General features: G+C 35.1%; 2 pseudogenes; both read left to right on the top strand.

Moving 5' to 3' along the window:
- The first annotated feature begins 587 nt into the window (after positions 1-587).
- LOC149218329 (putative kinase-like protein TMKL1 pseudogene) lies at positions 588-1,666 on the top strand (annotated as a pseudogene).
- A 1,761-nt stretch (positions 1,667-3,427) lies between these two features.
- LOC149218328 (protein NRT1/ PTR FAMILY 8.3-like) lies at positions 3,428-19,262 on the top strand (annotated as a pseudogene).
- Positions 19,263-19,662: the final 400 nt, after the last annotated feature.

Genomic DNA, 19,662 nt, shown 5'->3' with positions numbered 1-19,662 from the left:
AGAATAAGAAGAATGGACAGTGGGCTCCTCCAAGCTTGAAAATGGGTTGTAGCCTCTCCCTTAGATGCCAAATATCCACCAAAAACATCCCAATATAATATCCAAACAATTTTTAGCCTCCAATCTCACTCCGACTTACTGCTCTTCAATGTTATCAAAATCGAACCAGTGACCAAACCGACCGACCCCTTGAATCAGGAAGGGAAAAACTAGACCAAAACATTGGTCAACCAAAAAATATATAATTTTTTTAAAGAAAAACATATATAGTCATGTGCATCCACATTAATCCAAACCATTTATACAAAAATATGCAATTTTTTTTCATTTATATGGCAGGTAAGAGTGCAAATAACCAAAATAACACTTAGTGCAATACATCTTTGAACCAAAAATACATCAACAAAGATGCTCTAGAGGCATATAATGTCAAAAGAAAAGCATGCTACACTAAATACCTACATATCATCAAAATAATTTCCTATATTGGGATTCTCATCATCAATATCACCCTCTAAGCATTAGAATGAGATAGACATATCAAATCGAGATTTTGTTTGAATGATGGGTACATTTTTACTAGGGTCATGATAGAGGAGAGCCCTGGTGTGGTGGCTGAAATTGTGATTGGTCTGATGGCTTCTTTGGTTGTTGTGTTGTCTGTTTTGATTTCATTTTTTAGTTCTCGTGATAGGAAGATAAGGGGAAGTTTACAAATGTGTTTGAGGAAGAAGAAATAGGGGAGGGTAGGTTGGTCTTGTTTGAAGGTGGGGAGCATCTCACTGTCTAAGATGTTCTGAATGCAACTAGACAATTATTGGGGAAAACAAACTATGGTACTATGTATAAGACAAAGCTAGTTCAAGGAGGTACTATTGTGCTTAGGTTGCTTAAAGAAGGCATTCCTAGTAGTAGGGAATTACTATTGCCTGTAGTCACTCATTTGGGGCATCTCTGATATAATAATTTAGGGCCTCCAAGGGAATTTTATGAGGGTGAAAGAGGAGAAAATTTGTTAGCCTATTATCATATGCCCAAAGGTAGCTTGGCTGATGTTCTTCATGGTTCAGACATGCAGCATCTGAGCTGGGCTCTTAGGTAAAAGATTGTTCTTGGAGCAACTTGGGGGCTCACCCATCTACATACAGGGCTTGAAACACCCATAATTCATGGAAACCTTAAATCTAAGAATGTTTTGGTTGATGAATACTATGTATCCCATGGTTGGGTTGATGATTTCTAATGCTGCGGCAGAGATGATGGAAACTACAAGTATAAAAGGCTACAAGGCTCCGGAGCTTCAGAAAATGAAGAAGGATAATACCAAGATTGATATCTACAACTTTGATATTTTTATTTTGGAAATATTGATGGCCAAGAGGCCAGAGAAGAATCCTTCCAATGAGATTATGAATTTTCCTAGTATTGTGAAGGCTGAAGTGCTTGAAGAACACACCATACAAATTTTTGACATTGAAATTTTGAGGGGAATTAGGAGCTTGAGAGATGATGGATTTCTTCATGCTCTTCAACCTGCAATGGGTTGTTTTGTGTGCTTTCACCTGTTTTAAGGCTAGATATTAAGGAATTTGTAAAAAAATTGGAGGAATTAAGACCCAAAATGCATTCTCCTTTATACATTCCTAGGACCCCTGCTCTTGATTAGGCATGTACCTCTTTTGGATTTGATTGTCATATCCAATGGCATTATGTTTATTAGAACCTTGTGATGTTCCTGTACTGATCCCCTTAGTACGAAAGCGAGGCCCATACATTGATACATGTCTTGCTAGTATAAGATACATAAAAACCATGTAATAATATAGGGCAATTTGATCTAGGGTTTCTCTAGGCAATTTTGTTCTTTATATTTTTTTAGACTTTTTTTTCTTTTGTCCCAAAAAATAGAAATATTTATTCCAGTGATAATATAACTATTAATAATAAAGTTATGCCCATCCAACACCCTGACAATTCATATAACACATATTTCCAAATCAATAGTTAATGATATAACCGAAAGTCCAAAAGATAAAGTTCCTAACACTAAGTCAGAATTCAACGTTTTCAATTACTTAGTCAACTGACTAAAAATAACACCCCCAATTCGGGCATGAAATAAGTTTAGTTGAGATGAATGTCCATAGGGAATGCATTTTCCTACGTTAGACAGATTCAAACTTGATTTATGGCAGTAGGATATCTCAGTTGTTTATTCAACTTCATTCCTGCCTCACGGAATTTGGGCCACTTGCTACAGATGGAGCCAAAATTTGACTTACGACTATTGGAGGCCTCGGTTGCTTCATGAGTGTGGTTTATTGGCCTCAGAGATATTCTTCGATTGGATTCCAATAGATTCTTTCGCCTCATATGTTTTAATATTATGTTTACTTCAATGCTTCTTCAGATAATTTCATTCTTTATTTCTAATCTTCCAATTCCGGCATAAATAGTCTAGGTCTTCCAATCTGTCCTATTATGATGACTTCTCCAATACATAAATCCAAACTGCAGAAGTAACCTTTGATGGACAACTTCGAAGGAAATTTTCTAGTCCAAATTTGACCCTTCCAACAAGTCTGACTTTCTCACACTACAGATCCACCTCCAGGCTCCTTTTCTTGCCCAACAGATAAGAGTATAATGCTATAGTGATTTGGTTCCTATCTAGGATAACTCGGATTGATACTTGGGTTAGCGTAAGACTTTGGAAAATCCTCAGGCTAGGCTTAGATCATAATTCCGCTACTCTTATGTTGCTCCACAAATTTGCCTGCTACAAGAGACAATAGATTCAAGCAGTTGTTACAATATTACTTCAGAACATGACCAAGTTAAAAAAAAAAAAATCGTGTTGTCCTTATGATGATACCCCTGTGCCAAAAATAGAGGATTAAAGAAAATTGAAACCTTCTCTATCTCTCCAAGAGGTGGTCTAATATGACAGAAAATCTGACTCGTGTGCCAAGAATACTATAGAAACTCGTTGCCCTTGCAATAAACATCATGTTCCAAAAATAAGGATCAGAGAGGGTTTCATTTATCTTATAGAATCTTTGTGTCAAAACCAAGAACCAAAATCATCAAATAATTCCGCTGCACTTCCAAAACCTTTCCAGAGCTAGAACTGAAAAAAGAAAAAGAAAAAAGTAGAACTGTGTCAACTAGGGTGGAATATTTCACCTCCTAAATTTACAAGGGAAAACGAGGTCTTATAACCCTTAGAGCCTCAGGCTCAAGAAAAATAGAGACAATCAAGGAAGTGGATGATCCTAAAACTTTGAACAAGACTCATACTGAAATATTTCTAACCCTTATGATAGTATGTACATTCTGGATCATATTTCCAGTATAGGAAGAGATTGGATTTTAACCTTTTTCTACATCCTGCATGTGGGGATTATCTTGATTTATTGAGCTATGTATGCTTCAAGAGGGCCAATAAGGGAAATACATTGGGGATGGGTTTGGGGATATCCATGGATGGTTTTTTGTGAGGCAAAACACAGGAAACTGGAGAGCTTACCCATTTGTTCTAGGTTCCCCCTCACCATTGTCCTATTTTTGTTTGAATTTGGGGAAATTCGAGAAAATATTGCCACACTATATTGTTACAGCATACCCATTATGGATGTTTTGATATGCACTAAAGGGAATGACTACTGTGAGCGAATGACAAACTATGGTATTAACATAAATTTGGTGACTTATTTTATTAAAAAATTACATTATGGGAATGTGGATGCTGCAAATAATGTCAGCAATTGGTCAGGCACGTGCTATCTCATTATGGATGTGTTGATATGCACTGCAGGGAATGATTGTTGTGAGCGACTAACATACCATGGTATTAACATAAATTTGGTGACTTATTTTATTAAAAAATTACATTATGGGAATGTCAGGGTTGCAAAGAATGTCAACAATTGGTCAGGCACATGCTATCTCATAATTTTTTTGGGGTAGTTTTGGCTAGTGCATACTGGGGCCAATGCTGGAAAATTACTGTTTACTCAACAATTTACTTTATTGTATGTTGAAACCTTCCCAAATTTTCTCTGGTTTAAATGACTTTACTTTACTGTATGTTTAAATCTTGCCCAATTTTGTTTCTGGTTTCCAAAGCATGTTAAATTATATTTTTCAATCTATTTTTATCTTTTATTGTTACATAGAGTGAATGGATATAGATTGGGCTAAGGTGTCAAGTATGAGGGATATCTATTTATCTAAGGTGATAGAAAGGTAATTATTTGGCTAAGGTTTGAGCTCTAAGGGGATTGGATATCTATGTTGTGAATGTTGCTTGGGACCTATAGTCAGTATCACCACATTGTAGCTCACACCATGTGTTGATGGGGTACACCACAACAATAATGGAGCTTACCAGATGACTTAACATTGTTTCCCTGACTAGTGAACCAACTCCCCAACAAGAATGGAGCCTTGTGGATGGCTTAACACTTTGTTTCCATGAACATTGAACCAACTCCCTCCTGGCTTATTTTTCTATTATTAATTGAATAATATCTGACTAATGACCATACTTTAACATTTGCAGGGAATGGAAACCTTGAAAATTTTAGCCTTTGTTTCAGCCTCGCAACCTCCATCCTACATAGATTGTCTGCCAGAAGGCAACAACACTTGAATGTGTTGTATCTTTCCTTGGAATTTACTTGATTACATTAGAAACTAGAGACATTAAGCCCTGCATGTCTTCTTTTGGGTCTTGTTTTAGTTCATTCAGCTTATAAAATGTTCAAGAGCCTTCCCTAAAGCCATGTCAATATCCAGAGATAATTATTATTGTGAAACTGTTACATATTGTCACTTTCCCTTTTATTGTACTTCTTTATGTCATTTCAGTCATGGTATTTTGGAATTGAAGGGAGCGCATTAGTACCAAACTAAAAATTTTCAGTTCCTATTCAATGAAAAGTTTGGAGTTCTTAATAACCATGTGTTTTTGTTTTTTGTTTTGTTTTTCAACACATAAAATATTATGAAAAGGAATTTTCAGCGGTTGCTTGGTTTTACATAATACGCTCAATGTTAGGATACAAGATATGTTTTGGATCATATATGTTGGCTTCTGCTATTTCATTTTTTCTTTTATTAATGTATTCAAAATTAAAGATAATTGTAGTTCCTAGAAAACTTTTGTCTTTGGACTAAATGTTGATCCTGTCCCTGTCATGCCACTTATACAGAACATTGCTGAGCAAATCATTCTATTGACATTTTGAGACCTTTGTTAAATTGCATGATATTGTAGTGTGCATTCAGAACCTGCTAGGAATATGAGAGTTTTATTTGGGAGTTTTAAATTTTGATTCAAGGTTCATGTTTATGAAATTATCATTATTTTATGCTTGCATTTTATATGTTTATAATTTCAGAACATTAACTCAATTGAGGTTAGAGTCCTTATAGATGACACTAGATTGTCTAGATAGCATGCCTTTGTTTTTTGTGTCTTCAAATGATTATGAAAATAATGTATTTCTTTTAAAATTAGCCTTCCTCGTTAGTTTCAAGAGCTTTTGCTAACATGCGACCATAGTTGCACCAAGTACATGTATTGTTGAACTTTCTCTTTAGCAGATAAGTCAAAATAATCATGACTAAAATATAGGTGACTGAAAAATAAGCACAACCTTTCATTTGATATCTTTCTTGAGAGTTGAGTTTCAGACTAACAATCTCATTTTCTGCCACATATTGCAGACCTGAACTATTAATATCAAATTGAAACTGTAGTTTTCATTTTTTCACAGATCCAACAACATAAACTTTTACAAATGAAAAAAATTGATCACCTCCAAGAGGCTTCCTTATGCAATGTTTTTCATCTTTCTAACTTGTGGGAAATAACCACAAAACTAAATATTAGGTCAGTTGCAACTATGCATTTGATTATGGCTGGGAGTAAGCATACCTCTTCAAAAAAATTAGCTGTCATTCACTAAAATGTTGTGCATTTTTTCGAGTTAAAAAGCCACTGAACCATTATGTAAAACTAATATGTGATGGTATTCAGTGTTTCTTTTGAAACTACCTAGTTTTATTAACATGACATGCAAAATGAATGACTTGTACTTTGGATGCATGGACAAATGTCATGTTTGAAGAATTTGGGTTTACAGAAACACTTGTTTCCTTGGAAGTATTAATTCTCTTCATTGAAATGAGAACACTAAAATGACTCAAGTTATATGTTTAACATTCCCTTTTATTTCATAACAAGATTATGTTCAGATATTTAACTATAGTCTGAATAGACAACAACAAGATGATCAGTTCATTTAATAATAACTAGAAAAATCAAGTTATGCATACCATAACTATGGTCAATAAGTTATGGCCTTCTCCCATGTTATTCTGAGATGTCACATGAAATCAAAAAGTTATTCAATAATGGTAATAAATAATTTGCAATAGGTTTGGCTTTCGACTTGCAAATTAGAGGGGTGCACAATAATGTAACAATTGTCGCATTGACATTTTTAATCAATCTTATTGTAATTCTTTTATTGGAGTTTGATTGTGGTGTAACTTTCATTTTTTATTTTGGACCAGAGGGGAATGTCCCAAGGGGTGATGTTGACCCTCCTCTCAATGCATGGAAGGGTTAGGTAAATGCTTTCACTCTGTCTCTCATAAGCTCGAATCATATTTATTTTGAAGAGAAGGTGATTTCAAGCATGTCTAGAGTCATAAGCTTAGATTCAAAGTTTTCCGTAAGTGGTCAGGACAAACCTTCAAAGTCATGGTTATAAAGCATGTTCTTCTAATAATCAGAGAGTTATGTTTGAACTCAGCCTTTCCAGCTTCAATTGGATTTACTTCTCAATTGATGTTGAGGATCTTGTTTCCAACAACGTTATTATATGGTTCGAAGATAATGTTTGGTGGGGATGGGGGTTTACTATCCCTACCATTTTTATGGGATTATATATAATAAGTTTATTTTTTGGGACACCATTATATAGACTCCAGAAACCTAGAGGGAGTACCCTCACAAGGTTATGCATCATTGTGTAAATTGCAAAAGGAAGTCCCTCAAGATAGTTCAATGTTGTAGGAGGTGTAAGACAAGTGTTATGTTATTCAAGGAAGCCAAAAGATAGAGCATACAAATTATTTCAAGTACCTCTCTTACTCATTTTTTTTTAATTTTGAGGGTTGATTTTATATGAATATTTTATTCACCAAAATAATTGCATTGAAATGAGCAGTGTACGTCAGATAGTTTCAAGAGTCCAGAACTACTAGTTGACATAATTGTATTATAAGAGAAATGATATATATATATATATATATATAGGCCATTAATATTTAAGTTCCAGCTTAAAATTATTGTAATTGTCTTGAAAAAGCAACTATAATAACTGATGATGGTATTCATGACAATGGATTTTCCAATCCTTGGAAACTATGTACTGTGACCCAAGTGGAGTTGATGATTTTGGCTCATATGTTTCCCATATGGGTGAATTCCATTGTATTCTCTGTTATTTATGCCCAAATGCCAACAATGTTTTTCGAACAGGGCATGACCATGAATACAAGCATTGGTTCCTTCAAAATTCCTGCGGCATCATTGTCTATATTTGATATACTGAGTGTCATGATATGGGTTCCAATTTATGATTGCATAATTGTGCATATTGCTTGCAAGTACACTAGAAAAGAGGGGGTTTACTAAGCTACAACAAATGGGTATTGGGCTGGTCATATCAATAATTTCTATGGCAGTAGTTGCCTTGGTTGAAATCAAGCATTTTGATATTGTCATAACTCTTGATTTGGTCCCATGATATAGTCACACCAGTTCCCATGACCGTTTTTTTGGAAATTTCCTAGTGTTTCTTGGTGCTTCAGTTGTTTTTTTTCTTTATAGGGTAGCTAGAGTTTTTTTATCATTAGTCTCCTGATGCAATGCATAACTTGAGAAATTCTCTTTCTCTTCTTACACTAGCATTAGGAAGCTGTTGGCATTATGATGCATGTGTTGTACTTGATGGCAAACAACTCATAGAAGATCAACTCACTTATATATATCTAGATGAATCTACGGAAGAGATATCAGATGACAATTCTCAGTATGACAAGTCCAAAGGGGGAGATTGTTGGCATTATGAGACAAGTGTTGTCCTTGATGGAAAATCACACAAATGATAAATTATAGTGCAGCAAATTTATTTGATAAATTATAGTGCAACAAAGTTTCCTTCATGTAGAGAAAAGTTCATGCACTTTTATGCAGAGAAAAGTTTATTCCATGTAGAGAAAAGTTCACGCACTTTTATGCAGAGAAAAGTTTATTCCATGTAGAGAAAAGTTCACGCACTTTTATCCAGAGAAAAGTTTATTCCATGTAGAGAAACGTTCACGCACTTTTATGCAGAGAAAAGTTTATTTCATGTAGAGAAAAGTTCACGCACTTTTATGCAGAGAAGAGTTTATTTCATGTAGAGAAATGTTCATGCACTTTTATGCAGAGAAAAGTTTATTTCATGTAGAGAAAAGTTTACGCACTTTCATGCAAGAGAAAATTTCACACACTTTCATGGTTGGTTCATGGTATTAGTCGGACAGTTTTTGATCCTATGGTTTTGGTCCGTGGTATTGCATCCAAAAGTGTTGATCTCACGCACTTTCATGGTTGGTTCATGGTATTAGTCTGACAGTTTTTGATCCTATGGTTTTGGCCCGTGGTATTGCATCCAAAAGTGTTGATCTCACACACTTTCATGGTTGGTTCATGGTATTAGTCCAACAGTTTTTTGATCCTATGGTTTTGGACCGTGGTATTGAGAAAGGACTAAGGCTATAAAAGAGGAAGGAGATCATTTGGCAAGGCATCTTTTGATTAATTGAATATCTGATAAAGTGCTAGATCTGGAATACAGTGATTGGGTTATGGTGCAGATCTAGATCTGAATAAAGAAGGAACCTGAGCGCAAGGAGAAGGATAAGTTCTATTGATGGGTCAAAATCTTAAGGCTGGAATAGTGGTATCTCTATATGATTTTGATCTGTGATATGTGGTGCATGCTTGATCTATAAATCTGATAAGCTGGGTTAACTAATATCTGAATGTTTGAAAGAATGAATTTATAGATCTATACGCAGGTTTCTGTTGGTGAAGTTGCAGACTTTACTTGAAATATGTTTTAGCTGTTTTTATCTATTACTGTGGTGTTCAAGGTTCTGATTTGATATCTGGTTGCTGTGTGCTGAGAAAGTATTAATTCAGCTTATGCATAAGGAAGTTGGTTGATTGCAGATCTATTTGATACTTGATGGATCGGATCTTAAGGATTGGAATGTTTATCATTATCTGGTTTGATAGACTAGATCTGAATTATTGACGTATGTTTTATGAATGGTATGATCTGGGTATGTCTGATGTATGGAACAACTGCAAAGTTATAAGGAAATATTTGTAGATCTGTATGCGGGTTGGCTTTGGTGAAAGCATTGATTCAGTATTGGGTAATTCAGAGATTGATGATGCTAGTATTGATTGATTATGAGCTTCAATGATATTAATGGGTCCAGTATGAAAATTGGATGAAACGTGGCCTTTCAGATTATGATTTTGTGCTTCAGTGTATCCAGTCTGAAAATTGATGAAACGTGGTACCTGGAGGAAGAAAGAGAAGGTTGTAGCCTTCGGTAGGTCCGCACCTACGTACTAGTACATCAGCTAGTACAAGAGCCAAGGGGGTGGTAGCTCCCTTCTAGTAGCAGCTGGAAAACAAGTAAAGGTTGGAGCATCTCAGCAGGTAGCAACCTGCGCAAAGGGGTTTGTAGCTCCCTTCCAGGAGAGTCTGGAGAACGAGAGAAGGTTGTAGCCTTCTGCAGGTAGAAGCCTGTGTACTGGTATAAGTCTGCACCAGTACAGAACTATTGTAAAAGGTATTTCTTATTAAAGAAGATTGAGACGACTTGCAGCAGGTGGTTTTCACCCACATTGGGTTTCCACCTTACATCATGGTGTTCATGTGTGCTTCTTGTGTGTGATGATTTGTTCTATTTTACTGCTCTGGTTTACTGCTCATATGGTTAATAATGTTCTGATGCACTCATTAGAGATCAACTAACTGAATCATATGTTTAATGGATATATACTTGTTGCATCGCATATGAATCTTAATATGGAAAGAGAAAAAGTTATATTGATATGATAATACTGATTCACCCCCCCCTCTCAGTATTATTTCCAACAGAAGCTATTTTAGCACCTTAATTGAAACCATTGTCACTTTTGTCACAACTATAATGGATCGGATTGAAATTTCGTAAGAAGGTACAGAAAGAGGACGGACTGTAGTTTCTTGTGTGTGTTTCAGATTCAAAGGTTGAAACAGTGACTCGTGGCACGTCGTACAAGTTCGCTCTACTGAACCAGTCTAAAAGCAAGTCACTGTGGGAGATTTCACATAAATCTTCCTTGGAGAATCCAATTTGGCTCAGACTTGTGGCATTGGAAAGAGGACGCAAAAGGCTACTACAGGTAGCAATTTCAGAACTAGATGATCCGAAATTATAGAGATACATCAGATTCAATATCAGGCTTCTATATTAAGGCCCATGCCTCTAAATTAAACATAAATTAAGGCCTATGACAATCCTTCAGCACATTAAACCTCTATTTTTTCATTAGATAATGTATTTTTCACTTTAATATATTCATTAGGAAGGTTTATGAATAATTGCATATTTGTGCCTAATATTATTTAACTTTGTGGAATATTATGAGAATATTTGGCAGATTATGAAGATTTGGAGAAGGAGATAATTTAGGGACTTTCTCCCTACTATAGGAGGATCACTACTAAATAATAGATCAACAAGATATTATGGAATTATGGCACAGATTGTGGAACTCCAATGATTGAGAAAATCTAGGAATGTGTTCCCTGCCATTTAATGCAGATTCCTAGTATTGGGAACCAGATCCACTAATCAAGGGATTTTGGTGGGGAAAGCTTCCTCCATTCATGGGGAATGATTCTGAATCATTTTTTATAAGTACCAAGTCGAATTTACCTCTAGGGGGATAGATTTTTATTAGTCTTCTTGTGGAGAGAACTCGTATTTTTGCGGCTTCATTGTATTTTCTTGTAGGGATGTACTTGTATTGATGAAAATAATGAAGATTGGTGTCATGTTCAGCTTATAAATCTTGTTCTCCTCCATAGGTCTCTGATTTTCCTTGGGCTTGGCCATCCTAGTAGCCTCAAAGCCCTTTTATATCATTTTCTTTCCTTCTTTTCACTTCTTATTCACATGCATCTCTTGTTTTTATTTCTTTTTATTTCTTCATTTCATATTCATGATTTCTTGTTGTAGGATTAGGTTAAATGGTTGATGTAAGTTATTTTATATGGTTACAAGCATAATTTCATCCTTGGAAAATATTTGGAAGGTCATATTAATCATTGAGCTACTTGGATTAGTCTTCTTATTCCCAAATCTAGAATTTTGGAACTCCTTTGTGACAAAGACCAGTAAATTTCTGCTATTTTTTAGAGCATGATAACGAGCTTCAATCACGTTGGTTCCACTTTCTTTAGATCACTAAAACAATCTATTTCATAGAAAAAATTACCCCATTGCATTTTAACTTGATTAGGTTAGGAATTTTATAGATTTACTATCTCACTAGTTCTCGAATTTCTAGATTTTCGACTAGTAATTGTATACTATTTGTTAGTATAGGTTAACACAGGTCTTTTTGAGTGATTCCACTTGGAATGGGGACTTAAGACATCCTAGTCAATAAAAACATTTTACCATCCAATTTGGATTTGATTTTATTGGTCATTAGATGATTATAATTTCGTATAGTAAATCTATAACATCCTATAGTAAAACAAGGGATCCTGTAGGAGAACTAGTACATCCTATAAGAAATCTTGTAGCGGCCTGTTTTGAGTCTGAATTGAGAAAAATCATCATTGAAGCTGGGATTAGGCATCTCCTTGACCTCCATGCCATCAAGACCATTTTAACCCTCTTCCTCCACACCTGTCTCCCCTGCCAAAGATCAAGGAAAGATTAACATTTGCATTTATAAGGCAAAAAGATTAATAAAATGAGTTCTTTTATATTTACACATGCACACAATAGTTAGTAATCTCTAAATCAGATTTCATGCTTAGATTAGTTAACACATCACATGTGACAAATAGGGTTAAAATAGGGTTCTTTTGCAAGAAAAGTGTGTTAATAAGTAGATAGAGGATTTCATGTTATTTTAGAAGCATATTTAAATTCAGTCTTTCATCCCTGCAAATTGGGAACATTTATTTTCTCTCATGATAGCAAAGGAAGGACACATTGTATTTTGCACATATAGTGTCGATACCTCTTAAGTTTGTACGAACCCCAGGTTGATAATTAAAGTCGGTAGCCTTGGGATTTGCAACATTCTTGTTGCAATGCCGATGCTCATCACTTTTTGGTGTCGTTGCCAGGGAGGTGTCAAAGTATGCATTGTTTTCTTCCCTAGTTGATTCATTTCCTTTTTACTTTTTGAAAAAATAAAAAATATTTGCATTAGACATATTTCATTTCAAAAATAGAAAAGTGCATTGCATTAGTGTTTTCATTCAATCATAAAAACAAAAAAATCTCCAACACCAACCCCACCCCCCCCACCCCCCCCCCCCCCCCCCCCCCCCACCCACATTTGATCACATGATGCAGTAAGAGCCACATCACCATTCACTTTTGCAGGTAGAAGAAGAAGAATACAAATAATGTATAAGAAAGGGATGGAGATGATGGCAATGAGGAAGATCCTCTCGGATTTCCCATTCAAGATACTGATGGTAGTGTGTGCATGATGAACATCCCTCCATATTTTCTTCCAAAATTTCATGGTCTAAGGTTAGAGGAATTGGAAACCTTTCTCTTTGAATTTGAAATTGTCTGTAGATCTTATGGTTACTTATTAAAAACTCAGAAATTGAGATTTTTTTTTGGCAACATTGAAGGATAGAGCTCTTAAATGGTTCATGCATTTAGGGACTAATTCAATAAGATCATGGAATGATATGCAAAATATATTTCTAGAAAAATATAAAGATCATGATACTAAGGAATAAATATTTAGAATGAATCAAAGAGAATATGAGAGCCTTGAGGATCTAATAGAGAGGTTCATGTATAATGTTAAGAGGGAAAAACTACATCATTTAGGATCCGACACACTAAAAAACCTCTTACTTAGAACAATTAATGATGATTGGATTGATCTCCTTGATCTCATGAGTAGAGGTGATGTATACCAATTATCATTTGAAGAAATTTGTGAAACATGCAAACACATATCAAGAGGAAGGGCAAGAGTAGGTAAATCAGCATCAATATCGGTAAGTCAAGCTAAACATGGAAATTTGTTTGATGACTTTAAAACATAAATTCTTAGCAATCTAATCGAATAAGTAGAAATGTTAAGAATACAAAATGAGCAAAACGAAGATGTTGATATTTGTGTTGTCCATGCAGAATCACATGATGTTAAACATTGTCCATCATTACCAAGGTTGAAGGAAGTTTACCAAGAGGACAATGGAGCAAGTCAATTGTCAATGCAACTATGTTATGTAGCTCTAAGAGGACCATGGTAGCTTATTCAACCTAGTATGATGCAATAACCTGATTCACAATTTCAAGATTATGCACATCCATCTCAAATTAATTGGAACACACCCTTTCCTTGGCAACATTGACCATCTCAACCCCAAAAACAATTTTGGCAACAAGGTTGGCAAGGAACTTATGGGAGCCATCCACAATATCCTCAATATTTTCCTCAATATCCTCCATACCCAACTCCATGTTATCCCTACCATTCACCTCCACCACAACCACATCCATCTCAAATATCCACTCCCACTCAACTACCTGTACCGCCATTTCCAAACCCACACTTTGAAGTAGCTCAGCCAACTTACAATGCTGAGGTACAACACTTCCAAACATCTCCTCTTGAGATCAATGGTATTCACCATAGCTCAGGAAGAGTATTGCAAAAAAGATATTATCTTGATATCATTGAAGGACCACATCCAAAAGAAGAAGATTCAAATGAGAATACCACAAAATCATGGGCTACACTTGATGAAGAGAAGACATCAAAATCAGAGATCAAGAGAACTCCCTCATGGTTACCATAAAATCCTCCATGTATTCAAGAGAACAATCAACAAAAAGAGGAATATTTGAAGGTCATGGTAGAAGAAGACATGAAGAATGATCTAGATAAGCAAGAAAACCAAGGACATAAAAGTTATATTGAGGTTTGGTTCCAAAAAATCAATAAGATGTAGCATCACTCTCTTCTTCAACTATGCTTGATCCTTTCAAAGTCAAATCATTTGCTCTCTGAAATACAGGTACATGTCAAAGCATACATTTTAAACCTACACATCATTTTTTCTGTCATCTTGATGTGCACATGGCTCTATTGGAAGTATTCTTATACTTGAAAGTGATTTTGTTTTTCAAGTAGGGCAGGGTAGGAAAAAAAAAAAAAAAAAAAGAGAAAAAATAAAAATCTCAGGTGAAAACCTCCTTTGAGGCACCTCAAATCGGCTCATTGATTGAAAACCTCCATGAGTCAGTCAATGGGTTGGAAAAAAGAAAAAAGAAAATATCCTAGGTGAAAAGCTCCTTTGAGGTGCCTAGGAAGACCTACTAGTTGAAAACCTCCTTGAGGCGGCTAGTAGGCCTAGAAGAAAAAAAAATATAAAAGATATTTGCTCCATGTATCTCTCTGATGAATGCATGTACTCTCCAACATCTCCAAGCAACAAAAACAAGTTGGTACCAAAAGAAAAATTGGTCAAACCTAGTAAAAATAAGTCAAATTTTGAATTTCTCCTCCTTTTCTCAAATGTTCCAATAGGATCAAGTCCATGCCAATCCATCACTCTCATCTATTTCCACCACCCACTCATCATTCCTAAGCTTCTACCATTCATTTTCCTTGCTCTCCCAAAATACTACAGGAAGGCTCTATTTTACTACAGGAAACAAAAATACATAGAGCATAAATTTGTTTTTTCCATAAATTGAAAACTATGCATTCATTTGCCAAAATATTTTAGGGGGAGATGCATATGGATTATGGTAACATGCCAAGCAATTTCAGTAAATTCCATTGCATAGTTTTCGAGAAGTCAACCTCCATCACCTACAACCATTTTTGCATTTTCTCAATAACTGTGCATCCATTTAAAAATCAGTTTCGTGGGGAGATGCATATGGATGATGGTAACATGCACAAGAAATTTCAGCAAATTCCAGTTCACAGTTTCCAAGAAATCGGCCTCCATCACCTTCAACGATTTTTAGTTATTCTCGGGATTTTGCATCCATTGACCAAAATTGTTTTATGGGGAGGTGCATAATGATGATGACAACATGCTCATAAAGTTTTATGCCAATCCATTCTACCATTCGGGAGATATGGATAAAATAAGTATGCTACAAGAGGTTGTCTTGAATTACTACAGGAGTTTCCTGTAGTACTACAGGAAGTTCTGAAAATCTACAGGAAAGGTAATCCAATTGAAAAATTATGATGCAGGCCTATTTTGGGATAGGAAAAAAGGAAATTGACTTCACCACATCTCAACCAACACCCATCATGACCATGTCACTCTATGGCCACATTTTCAACTCATTCCAATACCTATTTACCCTCCAATAGAGAAAGGACACAAACATTAAAAAAAAGGACAGTTACAACAACCTATTTGGAAGTAACAACAAGCTTCAGGCCTAACCTTCAACACCAGGATTGAAAGAGGAGAAGCATAACTACAGGCACAATGAAACCTCTCAAGAGCTCAACAGCAATAGAGGAAGCCATCACCTACACATCAAGAAGAAGACAACCCAAAAGGCAGTCAAGAAGATGTACTTGAGTCATGAGAAGTGCAACAACATCAATTCAGCATCAACATGCATGTCTCTCTAACAACCATCAAGTAGGTATAGGTATGCAATATTCTTGACCTCTTCTCTTGAGCATATTATAGTTAGAAATTTGTTGTTAATGCATGAGAGATGAGGTTTTATAAGCTAAGGATGGGTCAACAGTCTCAGCCGCCTTCAACTAATTAATTGCAGCTCACTCCTTCACTCATGAAATGATGAAAAGTCAAAATATGAAGGGTGATGATTTCAAGGAATGAGAAAACAATTAAAAGAAGAAATTTTTGCAAAGGCCAAGTCACCACAGCACTCCAAGCCCTCCACCCACTTCATATTCACTATCTATCCATCATTCATCCATACCATTTCATAATTTCAAGAACAAACCCTATCTCAACCTGAAAATTTCTTGAAAAAGAAAACAAAGCATCTTCTCCATTTTCACAAACCTACATCATTTCTCATCACTCTCATACAGTTAGAAGACTTTGAAGGAAGAATGAAAGATTACTACAGGAAGGCAGAATGCTGCTACAAGAAGGAAGGAAGAAAAAATTGTGCTAAAACCAAAAATGACAGTGCCTAAGAGAGACCTAATCAAAACAAAGAACTTCAAGGCCATTAGGCAACCATCTAGGCCATAAGAGAGAAGAAGAAGGCAACAAAAGGAAATGAGGCATCCTCCATCAAAACAGAACTCAAACTGCAGTGATGAAAAGAGACTTTCCAAGAGGTCTCTAATATCTTTCTATATTTTGTCCAAGGCCTAAAAGATGTTATAGAAATGAGAGAAAAGCATGGGAGTCAAGTTGAGGGCCTATCCTAGGCTCAGACTATCATTTATGCTCAAAAAGGGTTTCCTATAGTTTTAATAGGTTTCTTGTAGTTTTGATAGGAATTACTACAGGATGTCCTAGTTCTCATCTAAAGACATTTTGAAGGTTTCAGAGGTTTCCAAATGGTGGAACAAGGTAGCAGAAGGTTGATACAGATGTGGAAGACTTTGTCAAACTGAAAAATATTCAAGAACCATCTTGAATAAGGGGAACAAGGCAAACTAATGGTCTCAAGAAACAATAATTTTTCTTTGCACAAATATGTTTTTGGGCTTGTCCTTGCAAAACTTACAACCAATATTCTTAATGAATGAGGCACCAGGGCCATGAATGAGGCACAATGAGGTTACTAAGTTGCTTAGGGGATGAGCAACAGTTTCAACAGGGGGTATGATGAGCCTCTAAATTAGACATAAATTAAGGCCCATACCTCTAAATTAAACATAAATTAAGGCCTATCACCATCCTTAAGCACATTAAACCTCTCTTTTTGCATTAGGTAATGTATTTTTAACTTTAATATATCTATTAGGAAGGTTTATGAATAATTGCATATTTGTGCCTAATATTATTTATTTTTGTGGAATATTATGAGAATATTTGGCAGATTATGAAGATTTGGAGGAGGAGATAATTTAGGGATTTTCTCCCTATTACAAGAGGATCACTATTAAATAATAAATCAACAAGATATTATGGAATTATGGCATAGATTGTGGAATTCCAATGATTGAGAAAATCTAGGAATGTATTCCTTGCCATTTAATGTAGATTCCTAGTATTGGGAACTAGATCCACTAATCAAGTGATTTTAGTGGGTAAATCTTCCTCTATTCATGGGGAATGATTCCTAATCATTTTGTATAAGTACCAAGTTGAATTTTCCTCTAGGGGGATAGATTTTTATTAGTCTTCTTGTGGAGAGAACTCGTATTTTTGTAGCTCCATTGTATTTTCTTGTAGGGATGTAATTGTATTGATGAAAATAATGAATATTTGTGTCATGTTCAACTTATAAATATTGTTCTCCTCCATACGTCTCTAATTTTACTTGGGCTTGGCCATCCCAGGAGCCTTAGAGCCCTTTTGTATCATTTTCTTTCCTTCTTATCAATTCTTATTCACATGCATCTCTTGTTTTTATTTCTTTCTATTTCTTCATTTAGTATTAATGATTTCTTGTTGTAGGATTGGGTTAAATGGTTGATGTAAGTTCTTTTGTAGGATCAAAAGTATAATTTCATCCTTGGAAAATATTTGGAAGGTCATAGTAATCATTGAGCTACATGGATTAGTCTTCTTATTTCCAAATCTAGATTTATGAAACTCCTTTGTGGCAAAGAACAGTAAATTTCTGCTATTTTTTAGAGCATGCTAACGAGCTCCAATCGAGTTGTTTCCACTTGCATTAGATCACAAAAAAAATCTAGTTCATAACAAAAATCACCCCATTTCATTTGCACTTGATTAGGTTAGGCATTTTATAGATTTACTATTTCACTAGTTCTTGAATTTCTAGATTTTCGACTAATAATTTTCTACTATTTTTTAGCATGGGTTAACAGAGGTATTTTTGAGTGATTCCACTTGGAATGGGGACCTAAGACATCCTAGTCAATAACAAAATTTATTCCCTCCAATTTGGATTTTATTTTCTTGTTTATTCGATGAATTATAATTTCATATTGTAAATTTGTAACATCCTGTAGTAAAACAGGGGATCCTGTAGGAGAACTAGGGGATCATGTAGGAGAAGTAGTACATCCTATAGTGACCTGTTTTAAGCCCCAATTGCGAAAAATCATCATTGAAGCTGGGGTTAGGCCTCTACTTGACCTCCATGCCATCAAGACCATTTTAACCCTCTTCCTCCACACCCGTCTCCCCTGCCAAAGATCAAGGAAAGATTAACATTTGCATTTATAAAGCAAAAAGATTAAAAAACTGAGTTCTTTTATATTTATACATGCACACAACACTTAGTACTCTCTAGATCAGATTTCATACTTAGATTAGTTAAGACATCACATGTGACAAATAGGGTTAAAATAGGGTTCTTTTGCAAGAAAAGTGTGTTAATAAGTAGAAAGAGGATTTCATGTTACTTTACAAGCATTTTTAAATTCAGTCTTTCATTCCTGGAAATAGGAAACATTTCTTTTCTCTCATGATAGCAAAGGAAGGACACATTGTATGTTGCACATATAGTGCCGATACCTCTTAAGTTTGTATGAACCTCGGGTTGATAATTAAAGTCGGTAGCTTTGGGAGTTGCAACATTCTTGTTGCAATACAGAGGCTCATCACACTAAAGGAGGAAAACATGGATGGATATCTGAGAATTTCAATGAAGGCCATATATCCTACTACTTTAGGCTTTTAACTTTCCTTATCCTTCTAAATTTGTTGGTATATATCGCTTGTGTACATGGATACAACTACAAGAAGCCCAACTAGGGGTAAATTCCAAATTTCGTGTGATGCATTACAGTTATCCATGAGTCATTTCTCTTTGTTGAAGTGATTACATAATTTTATTTAACATTATATTGACTTGTAAAATGTTGAGTTGAATCTAATTAACCTTTTATCAATGTTACAATGTTAGATATAGTGGTGATAATACTAGTTTTTCATTAATATTGATCATGGCATTTTTTATATCTTTACTATCAGGTTCTATTTTCAAATTGAAATAGAAAAAGGAACTTAAGTTGGAAACATCAAAATAAATTGGAGAATGGCCTAGAGGATATGTAAGGTCTCTGGTGCTTAGTTATACTGTGGGTAGATGTTCATATTATACATTGATATTATGCCAGATGTTATGTTTTTGCACACTACTCACCAATTATTA

The sequence above is a fragment of the Pinus tabuliformis genome, chromosome Q, assembly GCF_031772625.1.
Source record: "Pinus tabuliformis cultivar Carrire ecotype Pingquan chromosome Q, CPIR1, whole genome shotgun sequence".
Taxonomy (NCBI): Eukaryota; Viridiplantae; Streptophyta; class Pinopsida; order Pinales; family Pinaceae; genus Pinus; species Pinus tabuliformis.
The sequence above is the reverse complement of the archived record's forward strand: the minus strand, read 5'-3'. Positions and strand labels throughout refer to the sequence as shown.